The following is a 25,253-nucleotide window of genomic DNA, read 5'->3' on the forward strand; positions in this document are numbered from 1 at the left end:
GAGGGAGAAAGCGTGAGGCCAAGCAGTAGAAAAGGGCCGAGGTCAAATGGCCTAGGCTTGAGCCTAAGGGAGAGCAAGTCAGTCTTTATCACTCACCACAAGACCGGTTCCAAGCAAGCTCCTGTCCTCCACTGAATCTCCTGAACTGAGTTGAGTCTAATTCCAAACTGAATTCAATTGCGAGCTCCATTCAAAATGTCCTCACTTCAACTTAGAACTCCAACTCCCAATTACCTTTTACCCTTTCCTTTTAAAGAAATTTTCTCTTATGTCACCTCCCCTAAATTTTCACCAATCACAGTAGACGCTTTTCCCCAGGCCTGCCCATTCTTAGTTCTCATCTTCTTTGGTTAGATTAAATCCTCTGAGTACTTCACATCTCTTGTTAAGCTTACCTTTTGTAAATTGGTGACCTTTAAGTGATTAATTTAACCTTTATAGGTACTTAACACCCTTTTGTATTGGATCTAAAAACAGACCTAGCTTAAGGTTCTAGCTCTACAATAAGTATGAGTTGGGGACTTTTCATTGTTCCATCAGGAGTTTACAACTTTATCTTCCCCTAAGGCACTGTCTGAATAGGGTGGAATAATTTTAAAAGTTCTCAAAACATTCCTGATCAAGTACCTCCATTGTTAAAATGGGGAATAGCTTAATCAAATCTTTTAGAGTCTGAGTAGTTTTAAGATTCACATCTTCATCTCCTGGTTTCTCTGACTTACTTTAACTATAGGCAAAATCCCTTCTATCAGGAGCTTTTCCTGGACCTCCTTAACACTAATGCCTTCATTCTGTTAATTATCCTCAATTTATTCTGTATTCTTATTTATATATAGTTGTGTCTATGTTGTCTCCTTCATTGGACTGGGCAGAGAGTTGTCATTTTTGTTGCCTTTGTAGCCCTTGCACTTGGCAAAATTTCTGATACAGTGTAGGTACTTAATAAAGGCTTGTTGATTTGCCTTCAATTCATTTAAACAATTTAAACAACTTCCCATTTCCCTTTTTGTTACATCTGTATCAGTTATTGTACTCCCCACAAAAGGCAGAATACTTGTTTAAAATGTACAATTAAATAAAAAAATTAAATGCATTTTTGAGTTTTAAAGAATATGCATTAAGGTTATATTAAAAAAATTTTTTGTTGTGTTGTAGAAAAAAAAAACATTCATCCAAGGAGACTAAGAATTTAAATGTTGGCTGAATCAAATGTAGCCCTATTCTCTGCACAGCTTAACTTCCTTTTTAAACCTATTTTTTATTGGAAATTTCTAATCTTCAGATTTTTTTTTCAGAACATATCTTATGGAAAACTAAAAAGACGGTGACCAATTATCTTAATAAAAAACAAAGCTGGAATGTCTGAAAAGCTCCTTTCAACTATGGAACCATCTTTTATACATCTTATAGTATCATTCTCCATATACATCTATGTATATACATAGACTTATTATTTTTATTATATGAACACAATCAATATATCAAAGGAAGAAGTAGAAGAATACCAATGGCCTTGTAAGTCATGGTGTATGAAATTTTGTTTGAGTCATTTATTCTGGTCTATTAAAAAGGTAACTTTTTTCCAAATCAATCTTATCACTACTATCAGTCTAGAAAAGAGTTTTCCTTGCTGGTAGTGCTATCTGGCAACTGATTATACTAGAAAGAAACCATAAAACAACAGTGTTTTCTAAAACCAATTTAGATGGCCTATACTCAGTGATGACCTATCAAAGTCTTTTCCCCTCTTAAAGAAAACTGGGTATTCTTAAAAAATATATATTTCTGTTATAATAAACCTTTTCAAGTATTCTCTGAGCTCTGTGTAGAGCTCAGGTAGCAAGTTTCATGCCAATATTAACTCCACAGGGCCTTCCTCTGTATTCCATTCATATCTCATTCAGCCATTTTCTTGCTATTTTTCCCTGCTGTTGTACCCAATGGCCTAACAGACCTCCAAAGACCATGCCACTCTTCCCTGAGAATGTGCAGCCCCAGCCCTTAGCAAGTAAATGACTGCCATATTCTCAAAGCCCACTATATTTAATTCCCTATTCCATCCCTCAACCAGACTCTATTTTGAATTCCATCCATTTATACACACCAGCTACCTTCTTGCAATTCATTTTGCTGGCACATGTACCTCATCCCACATTTTCCATCTCTTGCTCTCAGAACTACAATTAAACTAATACATTACTTTGGAAGGATATGTCTTGTGTAGTGACACCATCCCCTTGTGACTTCTCAAATCAAAAGACTTTCTTGCAGCCACTTGTGTACTGCTGCCCCCATCATTAGAAGGTAAGCTAACAGAAGGCAGGAAATGGCTTGATTTTGCATTTGTATCCCTCAGTGATTAGAGTCCTAGCCACAAAATGAGCTTATAAATTAATTAATTAATTAATTCATTCATTCATTCATTCTGATAAGGCTTACTCTAAGTGCTCATCTCTTAACAAATCCCACTGTGCCCTTTGGAGCCCCAACTTCATACTTAAAAAACTTTGCAACCTTCACAAAAATTTCAAACAACTCTATCATTCTATAGCCCTACCCATCTACCCTTGTTGCTGCAACCATTCATCTACCAACCCTACAGATCATTCACAATTTTCTCAATTATTTTAGCACTTGGCTCTTCATTTTCCTCTCTATCCTACATCCTGCCATTATCTTCAGACACTTCAACATTTATGTTCAGCACCTCTCTAATGACCTCACCACAAATTCTTTGACTTCAGCAACTCCAAAGACCATCTCATATCCATTCTGGCTAGTCAGGTTCATGGTCTCCCTTATCTCTCATAATTGTTCCACCTCAATGATCTGGAGTTTTGAAATTCTACTGTACATGACAATCTTCTCACATCTCTTAATTCATTTATCAAATCTACTCTTTGCCCTCAATATTCTTATTATGACCTCTATTTTATTTTATTTTAATTTTTTATTAAGAACATGTTTCCATGATTACATGCATATTCTTTCTCTTCCCTCCTCCCAACTCCCTCCCATAGCCCTTAAGTTTTACATGTATGACTTCTATTTTAAATCACTCTCATTCCTCCACACTCTAACCCAAATTGCTAGTCTGTTATTCTTCACATATGGCACTCCATTTTCTATCTCCATGCCTTTGTACAGTCCATCCTTTATGCCAAGGAATGCATCCCACCTCACAGACTGCCTTACTTCACAGCTCAGCTGAAATGCCATCTTCTCTATGAAGCCTTTTCCTGATCATCCAAGAGCTAATACCTACTCCGACCATAGTTTATATTTATTTCACATTTATTCTGTATATACGTTTATGTACATATTGTCTCCCCCAAACAAATGTAAGTTGCATGAGAGAAAGGATGGTTTCATTTTTATCTTTGTATCCCCCCAATGACACAATGTTTGAAACACAGCATGTAACAAATGTTTTTTGACTGATTAGTAATCTACTACTTTGACTAGTCACAATTCTACCAGTCTATCTCCCTTATTCCAGCCTTTACCTGGGACCTACTTAAGCTAAATTTGACTAATCATTGCCCTATAATTCTTTGTTATTCTGACATTCTGCTATCCTTATATTTCTAACTATCAGTGCTAGGTAAGATCCAGTTACTTTTGTCTTCTTCCTTGTCCTGAATATCATTGGAGACAATCATTAACTTAGCTAAATTCACCCAACAGCAATGTGTAGTATATAAAGTCAGCCTAAGCTCTATTATTTGACAAAGTCTACTCTGTTCTTACTGACTCCCTATTTCATCCTTTGACATGCTGCAAATTTAAAAAAAATTTTCCTGTCAAGTCATCAATCACCATTCTCACTCCTCACTTAAATGATTTAGTCTTCTATTTCATTAATATGAAAACCATGTTACTATCTTCCACAATTCTTCAAAGTTCTCAGCATTAATTTGACATATTTTCAGCATCTCCCACTTCCCTGGCTCCCTACAAACATGTTAAACTTCTCTACAATCCTGAAAAAAAAAATTCCCTTCCATTTTTCTAGTCCAACCAGCTACTATTAGGTATTATCCATTTTCTCTCTCTTTCACTGCTAAACTTCTTGACTAAGTTGCTAACATTTGATGTAAATATTTAAACACTCTTTCCTCAACTACCTGTAATTATAATAGCATCATTCAATTGAAACTGCTCTAAGGTCGCCACAGACCTTTTTTTCTAATCACCAAATCCAATGTCATTTTTTTTCCTGGTCTTCATACTCCTTAATCTTGCTCTAATATTTCATACTACTGTACTTCTTATGGGAAACTCTTTCCTCCTTTGACTTCAGAGAAAAATTTTTTTGCTTGGTTATCCTCCTACTTCTCTAATAGCCACTTCTCTCTCTCTCTCTCTCTCCTTTGCTGACTTTTTGTCCCCTCCTCAAACTTTTACTTAGGATATTCAATGATGCCCCCTTCTCTCTCAACAAATTTTCCCAAAGATTGAGATGGCCAATCTCAATAAATGACAGACTCAACTACCAACTCTATGTAGAAAGTTTCAAAATCTCTACCTCTAGTTCTGATCTTTCCCCCTTCTCTAGATCATCTCTAGCTGCCCAAAGAATACCTTGAACTGAGTATCTCAGCACCTCAAATACATTTTTAAAACTGAATTCAATACCATTTCCCTTATCCCTCTACCCCAAACATCTCCCACTTCTAATCATTGGCTAAGTCCTGCTGATTCTACCTCCACATCATTACATCAGTTGCTTCCTTTCTATTTTGACTTTTGTCAAGCTAGGAACCTGATGTCATCCTTTATAGCTCTTCCTACAATAGGTTTTCCCACCTCAAGACCCTGCTTCATCATACACTTTAATGCCCCAGACTAATCTTCCTTATATAGATAGGGTCTTGTTAGACATCTCTATAATGTTCACAGCTCCTGATTGACTGTCATTTTTTATGTGATTCTCTATTATTTGACATTAACATACCTATCTCATTTTATTCAATTCTCTGTACTTTGAATTCAGAAAATTTGTCATTGCTCTACTGGAAAGAAGTTTCAGAGTTCAAATCTCACCTCTAACACTACTTCTGTGACTTCAGACAACTTAATTAACCTCCTTGGGCCTCAATTATATTATCTAGAAGGTTAGGAAAACATGCAAAGAACTTGGCAAACATGTCTACCATTTTTTTAAAGATTATATTAGTCACATACATCCAAGAAGTCAACGATAAAAAAATATTTCACATAAATCACAAATTTTGTCTTCATTATTAATTGTTCTCTGACCTACATATACACAGTTTCTATATATAGAAAAAATGTTTATTCAAAAACTTTAGTAACATAGGTCACAGAGGCAGCTAGGAAACTCAGTGGATAGTGAACCAAACATGAATACAGGAGATCCTAGGTTCTAATCTGGCTTTAGACCATTTCTAGCTGTATGACTTTGGGAAAGTCATTGGCTTAGCCCTTAGAACCAATAGTCAGGCATCAATTCTAAGACAGAAGGTGAAGATTTAAAAAAATGAACACACAGGGAGTGTTTGTAAACTCATGAAAATGAAATATCAGAATTAATAATAAATTTTAAGTTCAATACATGTTCTTATTGAAAATATGATAAAATATCAACCTCTAGTTTTAAGAAATGGACTCATCTAGCAATAACAGCTGACATTTATACAGTAATTTAGGGCTTACAATATAGTTTAGTAATGCAGCATCTATATGTTCCCTTGCAACCCTCATATGGATCAGTATCCATTCAAAAATTGCAGCCACAAATTCCTATGAGTAGGGTTCCTTTCACTATGTAGAAGGAGAAATTAATTCCACACAAAGTCATTTAATGAAATAGTAGCAGAACATTTTCTCCATAAATCTGAAACATATTCTTTCATAGACATACCATCCATGAAAATAATGCTCAAGACTAGATGATATGAGTAAAAAGACACAAGTTACATGTGTGACCAAGGCCCACATATGGAGAGGCCAATCATGCCTCTAATGTGTTCTCGTGAAACCATACTATTCCTGCTGATCCTCACTGTTCTTATGAGGCATAATGTCTCTGCCAGGTCAATATTCTCTCCCACCTCTATAGGCATGGTGTATAGGCTCTGCCAAGCATTGTCCCCAGATGACTTCATGGGATCATTGCTAGATGGTGCAGTGCTCATTCTTTGATTACTTTCAGCTGAGATGCTACTACACCCACCCACACACACCCAACCACCTGGAAGAAAAAGTGAACATTCTTATTTCTCTATAAGTTTAGAGCTCAAAAGCTTAAATTTTAGCTCTTTTAAGACAGTAACCCCCTAATACACCCATTATCAAACTAAGAAAAAACTTTAGGAACTTTTATTTGCACAAAGAAAACCTGCCAAATCTCAAAGCTTTGGCTACTATAGATTTTTCTCTTCCAAGTGGAAAAATTTTACTTTCAAAGGCTGAGCTCTTTGGGAACACAGAAGAGTCAGTTAGTGCCTGCAGGCATTGTCTATATTTTAACCTTCTTCCAGCTTAGCAGAAGCAAGAGGTCTATGCTCAGTTCCCATTTGACTTAGGTTTAGAAAGTTCCAGGAAGCCAAATTTAATTTCTGATTGCCAAAGGAGAAAAAATGGCTCTAAAAATGACTTGAGTTCAAATCTCACCCATGACATTTAAAATAACCCTGACCATATCACTTAACTTCCTTAGGCCTCAGTTTCCTCATCTATAAAATGCAAAATTTAAAAGATAGGAGCTCCAAAATCCCAGCTAAATCTAAATCAATGAACTAACAAAGGCCCTCTGGCTCTGAGCACTTTCATACTCATACTTCTCCCTCACCAAGTCTGATGAAGAAAAATGAAACAAAACCTTAGGTGGAACCACCTGAAGGCATTTTCTACCTTAATCCTTTCTTCTAAATTCCCGCTTTTATTTTCAGCTTGCCACACACTTTTTACATATGTAATCTCATTCATTGATCCATCCTCAAGTCTTCAGCCCATTTGAACTTCAACTGATTGGCAAAATCACCACAGTTACTGGAATTATTTTTAAACTTAAAGTCTGAGAATAACAGCCAATGCCTAATAAGAAAAGTACAAAAAAAACTTTTTTAAAAAGCAAGAAACTGAATGTTGCAGGAACAGAGAATAAGGAGGCTGCATCTAGCTCTGGCTCACACTCTCACAGCCATTGCGTTGAGCTCCACAGAGAGATCTGGAGCAAGTAAGAGCTGGCCAGGATCTGGGATACCCTGTGAGATGCCGAGGGTAAATAATTTTTAAATGGGCTGAGGTGATATTAAGAAGCCAAAAGGGAAAATGTCTTCATATGTCTTCTTTGTGCAAACCTTCTGGGAGGAACACAAGAAGTACCCAGATGCTTCTGTGAACTCCAAATTTTCTAAAAAATCCTCTGAAAGGTGGAAGACAATGTCTGCTAAAGAGAAAGGAAAACTTGAAGACATGGCAAAAGCTGATGAGGTTCATTATGAAAGAGAAATGAAAACCTACATAATACATAAAGGAGAAACAAAAAGAAGTTTAAGGATCCCAATGCACAAAACAGGCCTCCTTCCACATTTTTCTTATTCTGTTCTGAGTATCTTCCAAAAATCAAAGGGGAACATCCTGGTCTTTCTACTGGAGATGTGGCCAAAAAATTGGGAGAAATTCAGAATAATACTGCTGCAGATGACAACCTTATGAAAAGGAGGCAGCTAAGCTGAAGGAAAAGTATGCAAAGGCTATCACTGCATACCAGGTTAAAGGAAAACCTGATGTGAATAAAAAGGGAGGAACTGTCAATGCTGAGAAGAGCAAGAAAAAGTAGGAGTAGGAAAAAGATAAAGAAGATGAAGACGATGAATAAGTTGGTTCTAAAGCAGTTATTTTCTTTTCTATAGAGCACTTAATGCCCCTGTACACAAATTTTAAAGAAAAAAAATTGAAATGTAAGGCTGTGTAAGATTTTTTTTTAAACTGTACAATGTCTTTTTCTGTATAGTTAACACTACCAAATATATCTTTAGATAGCCCTGTCCTTTAGTGGTATTTTCAATAGCCACTAACTTTGCCTGGAACAGTATGGAGGTTGTAAATTGGCATGGATATTTAAGGCAGGTTCTTGTTGGTGCACAGCACAAATTAGTTATATATGGGGGTGTAGTTCATTTTCATCTTCAGTTGTCTTTGATGCAGCATATGAAAAAATTATTGTTCTTTTTACTGAATACCAGTCTGTAATTGCATAAAAAAGTTGCAGCAGTTTTCTTGACATTCTGAATGCTTCTAAGTAAATACAAAATTAAAATAAATAAAAGGCAAGAAAGAAGCTTGCTTAAGAGAGGTGACTCAGTGGTTTGAGAGTAAGTCCCAGAGACAAGGATTCCCAAGTTCAGATATGACTTTAGAATCTTCCTAGCTGTGTGACCTTGGACAAATCATTTGACCCCCATTGCCTAACCCAAGCATAATCCCTGCCCTGGAACAAATACACAAAGTACTAATTCTAAGACAGAAGAGGAGTTTGCTTGTTTTTTTTTTTTTAAGTAAGAAATTTGACATTTTTCTTAAATATCTACTATAAAACAAAACCAAAGCCAGTTCCTTCAAAGAATTTATATTCTAGTAGGAGATACAACACAAAGATAAAATGTATGCACAATAATACAATATAATTCCAAAATCTAAAGTGTAATGACTATTAAAGGGGAAAGGGCACAGATAAGAAAGGCTTCTTATAAGAACTGGCATCTGAGCAATGCTTTATAAGAATTTAGGTATTTTAAGAGGCTAAGGTGAGGAGGAAATGGTTTCTAGATGTGGAAGTTAGCTGTGTTCAAGGAATAGCTAGAGGCCAGAGTGACTGAAACAGAGAACAGATAGAAATAATGGGATAATGACTCTAAAACATATAGGTGGAAGTGCATTTTAGATAGCTGGGATAGCCTGTAGGAATTTACTTTCTCCAGATGCATCTCTTTTCCAAGATGAACAACTGTCCTCTATTATTTGGAAACTCAGAACTACAGCTAGGGGATAGCCTATAGGATTCTAACTATAGCTTCCAGGCACTGAGGGTGGATACAAAACCTCTAAGAGGACTTTTGAGTTGAGATGGCTATAGTGTAGAACCAAGGATCATCCTCTACTCACCAACAACCTCAAAAGGACAAAAAAAAATCAGATAAGTGAAGGCGCTCCACAGCAGGACTCAGCCTTGAAGGTGGCATTTGCACACTAAGGGGGTTAAATTATTCCCACCAAAGCACGTGCTGATCACCCCTCCCTCACTACACCTACAGCACTAGAGTCAAAGCCAGCATTCCAGAATCAGAGTGAGAACAAGGTAATTGCTAATTTCTTGGGAATTGGCTGAGGATATCACATACTTAGCCATGAGAGCAGCTAGATTTGGGACCCCAGGAGGCTGAAAAATGTGTATCTTGGGCTCAGAAATAGAACATAGAGGGGCAGCACATAGCAGATACCACGGAAACTTGAAAAATAGCCTCAGGGCAAAACCCTCTCTATTGCTCAATACACAGAGAGTCTGCATTCCTCCCTCAAATTTCTGCCTGGAAAAGGAAGGAAAAACCAACAAAGCAATGGCCACCAACACCCAAGAACTACAATCTATAACTACCACAAAAAAAAAAGAAAAAGCCTTTGACTCTGGATAACTATTACTTAGAGTAATAACAGACTACAGAGGAGATAGAAGAGGACAACAAATAAGCAAACACATCCAAACTTTAAAAAAATGGAAATTGGTCACAAAAAAGCTATCCAAGAAATCAGGTTGGAATTTGAGAACCAAGTAAAAAAGATAGGAGAAACATGGCAACAAAAGTGGAAAAATAGTTCAAAGAGAAAATAACAGTTTAAAAGACAGAATCTCCTACTTGGAAAAAGAAGCTCAGAAATAAAATGAAATGAAAAGCAAATTGAAGACCAGAAATGACCTGCTGGAACCCACGAAAAGCAGGATAGACCAAAACAAAAAAGGAATATCATAGCTGAAAAACCAGTCTTTAAAGACCAGAATTAGGCAAGTAGAAGCTAATGATCTCACAAGACAGCACAAATTAATAAAGCAAAGTCAAAAGAATGACAAAATAAAAAGAAACATGAAATATCTCACTGAGAAAAATGACTGACCTGGAAAACCAATCTACAAGAGAAAATTTGAGAATCATTTGTCTACCTGAAAACCTAGAAATAAACAGAAACCTTGACATCATACTACAAGAAATTATCCAAGAAAATTGCTCTGATGTACTTCAACAAGAACAAAATAGACATTGACAGAGTCCATAGATCACTCTGTACATTAAATCCTCAAAAAACAACCCCCAGGAATGTAAATGCCAAATTCAAGAGCTTCCAAGCTAAGGAGAAAATATTACAAAATGCCAGAGACAATTCAGATATCATGGAGCCCCAAGCAGGATTACACAGGATCTGTCAGCTTCCACACAAAAGAATTACAAGGCTTGGAATAGGATATTCAGAAAGGCAAGAGAATTGGGTCTTCAGCTGTAAACCTTGAAATTTCTTAGACTTGTGAATGTTGGAAATTTCACCATTGGAAAGTTTCATACTTGGAAAAAATTTCCTACTGATAGTAAGAACTCTATTGGAATGTAAACCCCCTTGGCATGGAAGGATCCTTCTCCTCCCTACTTGGGACTGCTTTAGGACAGAAATCTTTTGCTGAACAATGGAAAGGGCTTTGACCTATGCTTAAGCATAGAACAGGAAGTTCTTTGACTCATGATTGATTTTAGAATTGCTACAATAGAGATACTTGGAATGACACAACCAGGTCTTGAAACTACAATCTCCACCCTACTCAGAGTAAAAGGATTTAGGAAGGGCTGCAGCAAGGATCAAGATTTAATTATTTGAGAATATGACCTTCAACAGACATGTGCAAAGGGGCAGACCTCTGGGAGGTCCTGGGTTAAACTAGAGCCACCATTGGCACAGGGAAGACATGGACAGTGATTGGTAGATGTGAGAACTGAGGGGAGGGAACTTAAGATGGTTTCCTTAAAGATAGCGGGGTCTGAGGACTGGCGAGGTGGAGAGGTTTTGCTCTGAGAGGTTGTGCTCTGAGAAGGCTTGCTCTGAAGGAGGCTGGAGGTGGAGGCCCCTGAGACTGTTTCTCCATTTTGGTCAAGTGAGTGATAGGGACTGATCTCTTTTCTTTGCCTAAGCAATCTAAGGGCTTGGGCCTTTTGGCCCAGCCTAAACAGAGGGGGTATTTAAGCCCTATTCCCTTCTCCCCCCCCCCTCTCTCTCTCACTATCTCTCTCTATCTCTCCATCTCTAATACCTTTCTTCCTGTTTGTAATTAAAAACTCCATAAAAGGTTGACTGCTGACTTGAGTTTTCATTTAGGAATTACATAGCTGAATTCCTTGGCAACCTTAAATTAATATATATCAGTCTTTTAAAGTGATTTCCTTGTCACAAAACCAAGGGTCACCTACCCATCAAAATTGACTATATAATTCCAGGAGAAAGTATGGATATTTAACAAAATAGAAGATTTTGAGAAACACACTTGAGGCAGGTAGACACACACAGGGTAAAGGTAAAAGGGTGGAGCAAAATCTGCTGGGCATCAAATGAGAAAAATAAGGCAGGAGTCACTATCATAACATCTACAAAGCCGAAGTAAAAATAAATCTGATTAAAAGAGATAGGAAAGGCAATTACATCCTGATAAAAGGCAGTATAGACTATGAGGAAATATCAGTACTCAACTGTATGCACCAAATGGTATAACATCCAAATTTCTAAAGGAGAAACTTTAGGAGGAAATGGATAGTAAAACTCTTCTAGTGGAAGACCTGAACATTCCTCTATTAGATCTCGATAAATCAAACCAAAAAATAAAGGAGAAAGAGTTAAGAGATGTGAATGAAAACTTAGAAAAATTAGAGTTAATAGATATGTGGAGAAAAATAGAGACAAAAAGGAATACACCTTTTAAGCAGCACATGGTACATTGACAAAGATTAACCATGTACTACTGCATAAAAACATTGCAAACAAGTGCAAAAGAGCAGAAATAATAAATGCAACTTTTTCAGATCATAATGCAATAAAAATGAAAATTAGGGTACATGGAGAGGTAAATAAAATATTAATTTGAAATTATATAATATGATTCTCCAAAATAGGTTAAAGAACAAATCATAAAAAACAATAATTTCATTGAAGAAAATTATAATGATTAAACATCCTTTCAAAATCTATGGGATGCAGGCAAAGCAATACTCAGGGGGGAATTTATATCCTGGAGTACAGATATTAACAAATTAGGGAGGGCAGAGATCAATGAATTGGGCATGCAAATAAAAAAAGAAAACTAGAAAGTGAACACATTAAAACTCCTCAGATGAAAACTAAACTAAGAGAGATCCTAAAATTAGTAAATTAGTAAAATTGAAAGTAAAAGAACTCTTGAATTAATAAATAAGACTGTAAGCTGATACTTTGACAAGTACTTTGTCTATTTTATTTGTTTTTTTTTACATCTAATTAAAAAAAGGAAATAAGAAAACAAAATTAACAGTATTCAAGATGAAAAGGGAGACCACTTCTAATGAAGGGGAAATGAAGGTAATCACTATAAAAGTATTATGCCTAATTATATGGCAATAATTATGGCAATCTAGGTGATATGGATGAATATTTAGAAAAATATAGATTGCCTAGAGTAACAGAAGAAGAAATAGAATACCTAAACAACCCCATATCAGGAAAAGAAATTGAATAAATCATCAAAGAGCTCTGTAAGAAAAAATTCCCAGGGCCAGATGGATTCACAAATGAATTCTATCAAACATTCAAAGAACAACTAATCCCAATATTATATAAACTATAATAATAAGCAATGAAGAAGTTCTACCAAATTCCTTTTATGATACAAATATGGTACTGATTCCAAAGCCAGACAGGTCAAAATAAGAGAAAGAAAACTATAGGCCAATCTCCCTAATGAACATAGATGCAAAAATCTTAAAGAGAATACTAGGAAAAAAAAGACTCCAGCAAGTTATCATGAGGGTTATACATTAGGATCAGGTGGGATTTATACAAGGAATGCAAAGATGGTTCAATATTAGGAAATCCATCCACATAACCAACCATATTAACAAGCAAACCAACAAAAATTACATGATTATCTCAATAGATGCAGAAAAAGCATTTGACAAAATACAACATTCATTTGTATTAAAACACTAGAAAGTAGAGGAATAGAAAGGCCTTTTCTAAAAATAAACAATAATATCATATCAAATGTCATCAGAAAGCATCATCTGAAATAGGGATGAATTAGAAGCCTTCCCAATAAGATCAGGAGTGAAACATAGATGTCCATTATCACCTCAATTATTTAACATGGTTCTAGAAATACTAGCAGTAATAATTAGAGAAGAAAAAATTGAAGATATTAAAATAAGCAATACACTCTTTGTAAATGATATGATGATCTACTTAAAGAGTCTTAGAGAATCAACCAAAAAAGCTAGTCGAAATAACAACTTTAGCAAAGTTGCAGGATACAAAATAAACATACATAAATCATCAGTCTTTCTATTTATCTCTAACACATCTCAGCAGCAAAAACTAGAAAGAGAAATTCCATTTAAAAATCACCCTAGACAATATAAAATACTTAGGAATATATTTGCCAAGACAAACACAGGAATTATATGAACACATCTACAAAACATTTTCCAACCAACTAAATCTAGATCTAAACAATAGGAAAAACATCGATTGCTCATGGGGAAGACATGCTAACATAATAAAAATAACAATCCTACCCAAATTAATTCATTTATTCAGTGCCATACCTACCAAAATACCAAGAAACTTTTTTTTACTAAATTAGAAAAAAACTACAGCAAAGTTCATTTGGAAGAACAAAAGATCAAGAATATCAAGGAAAATAATGAAAAAAATTGCAAAGGAAAGGAGACTAGTAACTGTGATATTGAAATCACTTTAAAAGACTGACATATATTAATTTAAGGTTGCCAAGGAATTCACTTATGTAATTCCTAAATGAAACACTCAAGTCAGCTGCCAAATTTTTTATGGTGTTTTAATTACAACAGGAGGAAATAAGTATGAGAGAGAGAGAGACTATTTGACAAAAAATGCTAGGAAAATTGGAAAACAGTATGGGAGAGATTAGGTTTAGATCAATATCTCACACCCTACACCAAGATAAACTCAGAATGGGTGAATGAACTGAATATAAAGAAGGAAACTAAAAGATTTTAAGACCAAGCAAGATTTAGGAAAAATTACAAAATGTAGAATAAATCATTTAGAGTACATTAAACACGTTTTGTACAAATAAATCCAATGCAACCCAAATTAGGAGGGAAGCAAATATTTGGGGAAAAATATTTATAACAAAGACCTCTGACAAAGTTCTCCTTAATCATATATATAAGGTGCTAAATCAAGCCATTGTACAAAAAAATCAATTGTACAAAAAATCAAGCCATTCCCCAATTGATAAATGGGAAAGGGGCATGAGTAGGTAATTTTCAGATAAAGAAATCAAAACTATTAATAAGCACATGAAAAATTGTTCTAAATCTCTTATAATCAGAGAGATGCAAATCAAAACAACTCTGAGGTATCACCTCACACCTAGCAGATTGGCTAACATGACGGCAAAGGAAAATAATGAACATTGGAGGGGATGTGGCAAAGTAGGGACATCAATGAATTATTGGCAGAGTTGTGAATTGATCCAACCATTCTGGATGGCAATTTGGAACTAGGCCAAAAGGGCTTTAAATGACTGTCTGCCCTTTGATCCAGCCATACCACTGCTGGATTTATACCCCAAAAAGATAATAAAGGAAAATATTTATACCTAAATATTTATAGCCATGCTCTTTGTGGTAGCAAAAAATTTGAAAAACGAGGGTATGCCCTTCAATTGGGGAATGGCTGAACAAATTGTGGTATATGTTGGTGATGGAATACTATTGTGCTAAAAGGCATAATGAACTGGAGGAATTCCATGTAAACTGGAATGACCTCCAGAAATTGATGCAAAGCGAAAGGAGCAGAACCAGGAGACCCTATTACTCATAGACTGATACACTCTAGTACAATCGAATGTAATGGACTTCTCTACTAGCATCAATGCAATGATCCAAGACAATTCTTAGGGACTTTTGAGAAAGAATGCTATCCACATCCAGAGAAAGAACTGTGGGACTTGAAACACAGAAGAAAACAACTGCTTGATCACATGGGTCGATGGGGCTATGATTAGATATGTAGATTCTAAAGGATCACCCTAGTGTAAATATCAATAATATGGAAATAGGACTTGATGTCCTATAGGACACATGTAAAACCCAGTGGAAATGCTCATTGGGTAAGGGAGATGGGTGGAAGGAGGGGAAGAAAAGAACATGAATCATGTAACCATGGAAAAATTTTCTTAATTAATCAATTAAATAAAATTTAAGAAATAAAAAATACCCTCTAAGACCCAAGACACAGATAATCTTTTATTCCCCAATTCCAATAATATAAGCACAAGTTTAAGACCATCTTATTCCCTATATACAGTTCACATCCATGAGATATAGTCACAGGAACATTGCATGTCATATTTTGCTCTTTTTCAAACAAGCTTTCTCTGGGCCAAACCAGTCTGTAGTCTCTATTACTGGTTCTACTGGAATTAGAGGAAAAACCTGCAATAAGATATCATGAGGCCTTTTTGTTAATAGTGATCAATCCTTGGGGACAGGTGGGTGGATCAATGGATTGAGAGCCAGAGTTAGAGATGGGAGGTCCTAGGTTCAAATCTGGCCTCAGACACTTCCCAGCTGTGTGACCCTGGGCAAGTCACCCCCATTTCCTATCCCTTATCACTCTTGTGCCTTGGAACCAATACATAATATTGATTCTAAGACAAAAGGTAAGGGTATAAAAAAATTATGATCAATGCTTGGCCTCTCTCCTTCTCAAACCAAGTAGCAAAATTCTAGTACAAAAACTCAGGGACCAGGGAGAATATGAAAAATTGGGAAGGGGATAAGGAGGAAGGCAAAGAGTGTAAATTTTAAAAGCTATGCTACCAAATCTCCCCAAGTGTAAGGCATGACAGAGACTGAGGGACTAAACAGGGAAGTTGTTGCTCTTACATGGCCCTTTAGAGAAGTCATAAAGACTCCATTATCTGCCTAGGGGAACAACAAAATGAATTCTGTAATTAAGATACCATAGAACTCTGACCCACTGTTCACCTATAAATCCATCTTTACTCTAGTAGCACTAAATATTTTAAAACACAGATGGACATAAGATGAAAAAGTATGTGGACCAAAACTATCCTTTTAACACTGCAAAAAATATCATAAATGCTAGACTCTGGGGAAGAAGATAGTAATAATCATGATTTAATGTTTTGTTTTTTAAACAAAGTTGGTATGAGAAAGCAGTGAGTTGGCTCAATGGATACAGTACTGGGTTTGGAGTAAGGAAAATCTGAGTTCAAAACCAGCCTTCAGCACTCACTATCTGTGAACATAAAGGGTTCTGCCCTGGAGGGCCAGAGGGTACAGGAATTGGGGGATTCATATATAGGTCCCATCCCTCCACTTTGCTCTCAGTCACTAATAGATTTCTTGGAGGGGAGTGGGCAGGGAAGGGAATGAGCATTCATATATTGCCTACTACATGCCAGGCATTATTGTACGTGCTCTACAAATACTATCTCTTTTGATCCTTATAACAACACTGTCAAGCAGGTACTATTATTATGCACATTTTACAGTTGAAGAAACTCAGGCAGACAAAGGTTAAGTAATTTGCCCAAAGTCAGGTGACTAGTAAAGCTCTGAAACTGGATTTGAACTCAGATCTTCCTGACAGTGATCTGTTCATTGTGCTACTATGTTTGTGCTTGCTTTCTTGGTGAAGAAGTGCTTTATAAGAATTTTAGGTGATTATTCAACCCAAAATGGAAAGAAAAGTTCCCAACAATAGAATTTCTCCACCCTGAAGAACCACCAAAGGGTGCATTGAGGTGGGAAAATGGAAACTTCACATGCTCACCCATGTGGCTTGAAATTATCAATGATGTTCCTAAACTCCAAACTCCTGTGGTGAGGGAGGGATAAGGATGAATAGAGCTAAATTTCTTAGGCTGCGTGGTCCTAGACTCTAACCTAACAAAGGTCAGGTGGTACAAAGCCAGCTTTGTGGGTTACCTCAAGAGTAACTTCAAAGAGCTGAGGAATCAAATCTTCCAAAAGAAAATTAAAATTCCTTAACGACTTCTTGAGGAAGTAAATAGATTACAACCCAAATTACAGTGCAGTAACAGATTAACACTACCAGATGGAGGCAGAAACAACAGGTACTTTGTTGTGCTCTACTATTCCTATGATTTATATCAGTGAAAGACAAATGGGAAGTGATTTGCTTGCCTAATTCTAATGTATATTTGCCTTCTGTGGGAAGTCCAACCCAAAGGGGAAACTATGAGTCTGGAAGGTTCTGTTGAAGGCTCTGTGGAAGAACTGAGATTCACTACAACATTGGACTGCTGACCATTTTAAATTCTGTTTCCTTCCAAGAAAAGGCTATGAGCTATTGTAATTACTATCTGAGTTCTCTACATCCATTCATGGACCTTTGAGTGTTTAGTATGATCTTAGTTTTCTGAGTAGTGAAATAAAGGCTGACTTCTATCCCATTCTCAAAAATAATGCTGAAAGGGTTCAATGTCAATGAACTCTTTTCTCTACAAAGAGAGGCAGTGCTGGAGAATGGAAGGAATATTAGAATCTGAAGACGTGTTGGTGTTTATTAGGTGTGAGCTGGGGGAAATCATTTAGCCATTTGTAGCTCATTTCTTGTCTATAAAATAAAAATAGTAACACATACACTTTCTTTCAGAAGGTAGGATACCAAACATTTTTAATAAATATCACAGATGTTATTAATAAACTGAACCAATGCATTTTGAGAAAACATAACTATTGATCAATATGCCTCTTTTCCATCCCTACAAGATCTTTATGAAAACTATCTAGCTATGTTTCAAGAGCATTTTTGATGAAAATATTAGAAGTAAACTGATGGGCTGATAATTCTATAAAAGACTACAGCCAGAATGTTCTGTAATAGACTTCTTTAAAGAACTGATCAAAAAGCACAGAGTAAAAAATCCCACTATAATTAATGGGTTTTTTTTAAACATAAAAAGGCATGTAGAGGCAACTAGGTAGCTCAGTGAAGAGATAGCCGGACTTGGGGAAAGGAGATCCTGACTTCAAATCCACCCTCAGACATTTCTTAGTTGGCTGACCCTGGGTAAGTCACTTAACTTCAATTGCCTAGCCTTTACCACTTTTCTGCATTGGAACCAATACTCAGCATTGATTTTAAGACAGAAAGTATGGGCTTATTTTTTTTGAAAAGCCATTTGATTCAGTAGGGCAAATTTTCACCTTAAAGACTCTCCTCTAACAAGATTTCTCCCATCCATATTTTAACTAACAAAATGCTTTGAAAGATATAACATTTTTATTCAATAACCTTCTGATTAATATCAAGCAAGGCATAAAACAGGGAGTGCTATGCTTTCCAACAGGGTCCAAAGAGAAAAGTGTGATCATTGCAGAATCTCCTGACAAAGCAGTTTGTCCCAACTATTGTGATAATTAAAATATTTAAAGTGGTTACTGCCATAAACTGTGGCAGTTAAAAGAGTTAATGCCATAAACTGTAGTGAGTAAAATAGTGGAAGATACAAAATTATGATAGATATAAGAGTGGGTGAGTAAATTTGACTGCAGAAAATATGTTTCACTACAGCATCTTGGTTTTAAATTAAATATAAGGTGGTCGCCAGGGAATACATTCCCAATTATGAATATGCCCAAGTCAACTGGGTTTTATAGAGAATTTAATTAATAATACAATGAGTAATCAAAGAAAGAGAGAGAGAAAAAAAAGTATAAGTATGAAGGGCCTTAAGCCAACATGGCCTAGACCTGAGTCTTAAGAGAGAGAGAATCAGTCAGTCTTTTATCACTCACCATAAGATTTTTTGTCCAAGTAAGGGATTCAGAGGGACAGAGTCTCCCCAGAGGGAGTTCCAGCCAGAGTCAGCCTCCCTTGAGAGACCTCCTTAGAGAATTCCTCCAAGAGCTCCTCTCAAGTGATCTCCAAAAGAATCTCCTTCTAAAAGCCTCCAAAACCTCTCCTGAAGAGATCTCTAAAAGGATCCCTCATCAGAGATTCTGCTTTTTCTTATATAGGGGGTTTTCTCCTATGTCACCTCCCCTAAGTTCTTCCATCTACCAATCACTGTAGACGTTTTCCAAAGGACAACCCATTCTAAAAACACTGCTGGGTTGACTAATCCCTTTAGGAGAAAACCTCTGAGTAAATCTGAACCAGAGAAAACACAGCTGAGTCGACTAATTCCCTCAGTAAGTTTGAACCAGAGAAAACACAGCTGAGTCAACTAATCCCCTCAAGAGAAAACCTCTGAATAAGTTTTCACTTCTTTGCTCCTGGCAAGTTTACAAGTTGCCCGACTTTTATAGGTACCTAGCATCCCTTTGTATCAATTCTAAAAACAGGCATGGCTCAAAGAACTCCCTGCCTCATCATAAGCATGGGTCCAAGTACTTTCATTGTTTAGCAAGGACTTTTCTCCCTTAAAGCAGTCTTAAGAAGGGGTGGAGTAGAGGTCCTCCCATTTCTGATCTTGGCGAGTTCTCACAGTCAAAATGGGGAATGTTCCCCATAGGGAATTGTTCCAATTGAGAATTCCCCGATGGGGAAATTTTTAACATTCACAAGTCTGAAAAATTTCAAGATTTACACTATTCAACATAAGAAAAATTAACTGATAGAAGAATGTTTGTCATCTTAGCTGTCATATACTGTTGTATTGATAATCAGAGAGGCGGTGGCACAGTGCCTGGGACAAAAAGTGATTATAAATGCTTACTGAGTGGTCAATCGATACTTATATCTTGAACACAAACTAGTGATGAAGATTAAACTGGGTTTATAATTGATTAAGTGAAAGACAAAATATAGGACTATAGTTGAAGATACAACTCAGCTTTTAGTGACACCATGATTCCCACTGATAGATACAAGTTCCATATTTTAACACACACTTTCTTCCAGTGATGCTATATGACCAGAAATCATGTGATGATTTAAGAATTGGCTTGAGAGGAAGTGGAGTCAAGATGGCAGCCTAGAAGGAGCAGAAGTTCAGATCTCTGAATACCCTTCCTTACCGATCACAAACTGAATGCTCCTAGGGGACTGAAAATCAAACCTAACAACAAGACAGAGCCAAGGAACCCTCCTACTGGACTCAATTCAAAAGGTACACCCCCCAAAAGCCAGAATCTGAGGACACTCTGGTTTAAGGGGAAGGCAGAAGGAAGGTCCCAGGACAGCTCCCCCCACCCCCGCCCACCTAGAGTGCTGAGACTCCAGTGGCAGCTGAAACTTCTAGGTGGACAAATGTGCTGCTCTGGAGGGTGAACCTTGTGGGCAGGGCTGTGCCAAGCTCAGAGCATCGAACACAGATGGCAGGGAAGGAGCTATAGAGGAAATATAGAGCTGGCAGCCTGCCCAGAGCTTTGGAGATCCTCCATATTTGCTCCAGCCTTACAGGAGGTGTTGGCCTCAGAGCGTACCTAGCCCAACCAAGGTGAACTTAATCCCATCAAAAGTCTTCAGAACTCATGGAAATCCAGGCTCCACACCCCTCCATCATTGACTGCTGGACTTTAATCCAATCAAAAGCCTCCAGAGGACAGGAAAGCTCAAACCTCCAACAACCTTCCCCCAGAGATTGCACCAAGAGATCTTCTGTCAAAGCTCCAGGAGGGGAGACTGACAGAAGCCTGAAAAACCAAAAAAATGAGAGGATCAAGAGCACAGACAGATACAGGGAGCAAAGAAGGGGTGGTTATGAACAAACAACAGAAAAATAGAAAGAAATTACAATAGATAGCTACTATAAAGTGAATGGAACTGAGCGGGAGGGATCAGCAAATGATAAATCAGAAATCCCAGTGAATTGGATACAGGCTTTGGAAGAACTTAAAATGCAATTCAAAACACAATTAAGAGAGGCTGAAGACAACTTTAATAGCAAGGTAAGTCATCTGGAAACAGAAAATAGTGTCTTGAAAGCCAAAATTAATCAGCTGGAAAATGAGGCAAAGGAGATGAAATATGAGGTAAAGAGGATGAAAGATGACTTTCATAGAAAATCAGACCAGAAAGAGAAGGATGATCAAAAAGCCAGGGATGAAATCCAGTTTTTAAGAACCAGAATACAACTAGAATTAAGCAACCTCACAAGGCAGCAGGACACTAAAATACAAAACCAAAAGAATGAAAAACTTGAGGAAAATATGAAGCATCGCATTCACAAAATAGAGGATTTAGAAAATCATTCAAGGAGAGACAATTTAAGAATTATTGGTCTACAAGAAGACCATGACAAAAGAAAAAGTCTGGACATCATACTACAGGAAATTATGAAAGAAAACTGCCCCAATATCCTAGAACAAGAGGGAAAAGTGGAGATTGAAAGAATCCACAGATCACCTCCTGTACTTAATTCCCAACTGAAAACACCCAGGAATGTTATAGCCAAACTCAAGAACTATCAGACTAAAGAAAAGATATTACAAGCAGCAAAGAAGAAGTCATTCAGATACCACGGAACCACAGTGAGGATAACATAGGATCTGGCTTCATCCACACTGAAAAACCAAAAGGCATGGAATATGATATTCTGGAAAGCAAGGGAATTAGGTCTACAACAAAGAATCAACTACCCAGCAAAACTGACTATATTCTTTCAGGGGAAAGTATGGTCATTCAACAAAATAGAACAATTCCAAGAATTTGCAAAGAAAATACCAGACCTGAACAGAAAATCTGATGTCCAAGCACAGAACTCAAGAGAATCATCAAAAGGTAATTAAAAAAAAAAGGAATAAAGAAAAACAAAAAAAAACAAAAAAATTTAAGAGACTCAATAAGTAAAAATGATATGTATCTCTATAAGAAAAGAAGTCATTGGTAACTCTTAAAAACTGTTGTTATCACCTGGGCAGCTAGAAGAATTACACTTAGAGGGAACAGTGACAAACTGTATCTGATGAAAGGACAAGATATAAATAGGTATATAGATATATGCATGCATAAATACATATACGTGTGTGTGTGTGTATATATATATATACACACACACACACAACAAGAGCTAAAAAAGAGAGGTTAATACTAAAAGAAATGAGAAAAAAACAAATGAGGGCAAATTCAAATGTCACAATGAAGCTCATGGAGGGAGGGGGTAGAACATCAATACACTGGAAGGGTAAAGAGATTGGAGATAGGAAATACTCAACTCTTATGTGCTTTGAAATTGACCCAAAGAGGGAAGAACAATCTAATCCATTGGGTCAGAGAGTATATTTGCACCCTATAGGGGAGTAGAAGGGTAATAAACAGACTAGTGGGGAGGGAAGCAGTACAAGGGAGGGAAAGGGTGGTGGGGGTAATTTTAGAAAGACTACAGGGAAAATAAGGGGGGAATAAGAAGGGAGGGAGGTAGAAAGGGAAATAAAATAAGGATGGGAACTAGGGGTACTGATTAAAACAAACATTGGTGTAGAAGGAAATAGTGAAAGAAGAAAAGGCAGGATCAGGAGTAAAAATCAAAATGTTGGGAAATACACAGCTAGTAATCATAACTCTGAATGTGAATGGAATGAACTCACCCATAAAATGCAAGCGAATAGCATAGTGCATTAGAATCCAAACCCTACCATATGCTGTCTACAAAAAACACACATGAGAAAGATAGATACACATAGGGTAAAAGAGGATGGAGCCAAATCTATTGGGCATCAACTGATAAAAAGAAGGCAGGAGTTGCAATCATGATATCTGACAAAGCCAAAGTAAAAATATATCTAGTTAAAAGAGATACTAAAGGTAATTACATCTTTATAAAAGGCAGTATAGACAATGATGAAATATCTGTACTCAACATGTATGCATCAAATGGCATAGCATCCAAATTTCTAAAGGAGAAACTAGTGGAGCTGAAGGATGAAATAGATAGAAAAACTATACTAGTGGGAGACCCAAACCTTCCTCCATCTGAACTAGATAAATCAAACCAAAAATAAATAAGAAAGAGGTAAGAGAAGTGAATGAAATCTTAGAAAAATTAGAGTTAGTAGACATGTGGAGAAAAATAAATAGGGACAAAAAGGAATAGACCTTCTTTTCAGCAGCACATGGTACATTCACAAAAATTGACCATGTATTAGGGCATAAAAACATTGCAAACAAGTGTAAAAGAGCAGAAATAATAAATGCAACCTTCTCAGATCACAATGCAATGAAAATAATAATTTGTAAGGGTACATGGAAAGGTAAATCAAAAATTACAAAATAAAAAATACACAGGAACTATATGAACACAACTACAAAATACTCTCCATACAATTAAAACTAGATATAAATGATTGGAAAAACATTAATTGCTCATGGATGGGATGAACTAACATAATAAAAATGACAATCCTACCCAAATTAATTTACTTATTTAGTGCCATACCCATTGAACTACCAAAAAACTTTTTTACTGAATTAGAAAAAAAATAACAAAGTTCATTTGGCAGAACAAAAGATCAAGGATATCCAGGGAAATCATGAAAAAAAAATTGCAAAGGAAGGAGGACTTGCAATCCCAGATCTCAAACTATACTATAAAGCAGTGGTCATCAAAACAATTTGGTACTGGCTAAGAGACAGAAAGGAGGATGAGTAGAATAGACTTGGGGTAAATGACCTCAGCAAGACAGTCTATGATAAACCCAAAGATCCCAGTTCTGGGGACCAAAACCCACTTTTTGATAAAAACTGCTAGGAAAATTGGAAGACAGTATGGGAGAGATTAGGTTTGGATCAACATCTCACACTCTACACCAAGATAATCTCAGAATGGGTGAACGACCTGAATATAAAGGAAACTATAGGCAAATTAGGCAAACAGAATAATATACTTGTCAGATCTTTGGAAAGGAAAGACTTTAAAACCAAGCAAAAGCTTGAAAAAAAAAACACAAAATGTAAAATCAGTAATTTTGATTATATCAAATTAAAAAGTTTTTGTACAAACAAAACTAATACATCCAAAATTAGAAGAGAAGCAACAAATTGGGAAACAATCTCCATTATAAAAACCTCTGACAAAGGTCTAATTACTCAAATTTATAAAGAGCTAAACCAGTTGTACAAAAAATCAAGCCATTCTCCAATTGAAAAATGGGCAAGAGACATGAATAGGCAATTTTCAGTTAAAGAAATCAAAACTATTAATAAGCATATAAAAAAGTGTTCTAAATCTCTTCTCATCAGAGAAATGCAAATAAATCAAAATAACTCCGAGGTATCACCTCACATCTAGCAGATTGGCTAACATGACAGCAAAGGAAAGTAATGAATACTGGAGAGGATGTGGCAAAGTTGGGACATTAATTCATTGCTGGTGGAGTTGTGAATTGATCCAACCATTCTGGAGGGCAATTTGGAACTATGCCCAAGGGGCGATAAAAGACTGTCTGCCCTTTGATCCAGCCATAGCACTGCTGGATTTTGTACCCCAAAGAAATAATAAGGAATAAGGCATGTACAAAAATATTCATAGATGAGCTCTTTGTGGTCCCCTCCATACCTAGAAAAGAGGTTTATAGGAAAAGAAGAGGAGATTTAGACACTGAACCACTGAAAATGTGATCTATTGCTTTCCTCACAGGATTGATTTTTTAAAAAAACTGGGCAGTAATGGCATTAAGTGCTTTTTTTGCTTATTCATTCAATAGACATCTTTTTTTTGCCCCCTTATAATAATTCCATATGAGATAGATAGTCCTGGCATTAAGCCCATCTGACAGATAAGGAAACTGAGGCACAGAAAAATTAAAGTGCTCCATGGTAAGCAATAGAACTAGAATCTGATTGAAAAACCTCTCACTCCATGTTAGGGTTCTTTGCACTATACCAGAACACTAGCCAAAAATTATATCCATGTTCTTGCCAAGGTGAATAAAGAAACAAAGACCTATCTAAATTATATTACAAATAGACCACAGTAAAATGAAATTAACCCATACTCACTGCATGATATAAAACAA

The 25,253-nt window shown here is 36.4% G+C and overlaps 1 protein-coding gene and 1 pseudogene across 2 annotated transcripts in view; one reads left to right on the plus strand and one right to left on the minus strand.

Moving 5' to 3' along the window:
- The window catches only part of TSPAN12 (tetraspanin 12), a 125,984-nt gene that overhangs the window by 13,059 nt on the left and 87,672 nt on the right, over positions 1 to 25,253 (minus strand). The gene's annotated exons all lie outside the window — the stretch shown is intronic.
- Positions 7,264 to 8,181, plus strand: LOC107650133 (high mobility group protein B1-like; annotated as a pseudogene).

The sequence above is a fragment of the Monodelphis domestica genome, chromosome 5 (genome assembly GCF_027887165.1).
Source record: "Monodelphis domestica isolate mMonDom1 chromosome 5, mMonDom1.pri, whole genome shotgun sequence".
Taxonomy (NCBI): Eukaryota; Metazoa; Chordata; class Mammalia; order Didelphimorphia; family Didelphidae; genus Monodelphis; species Monodelphis domestica.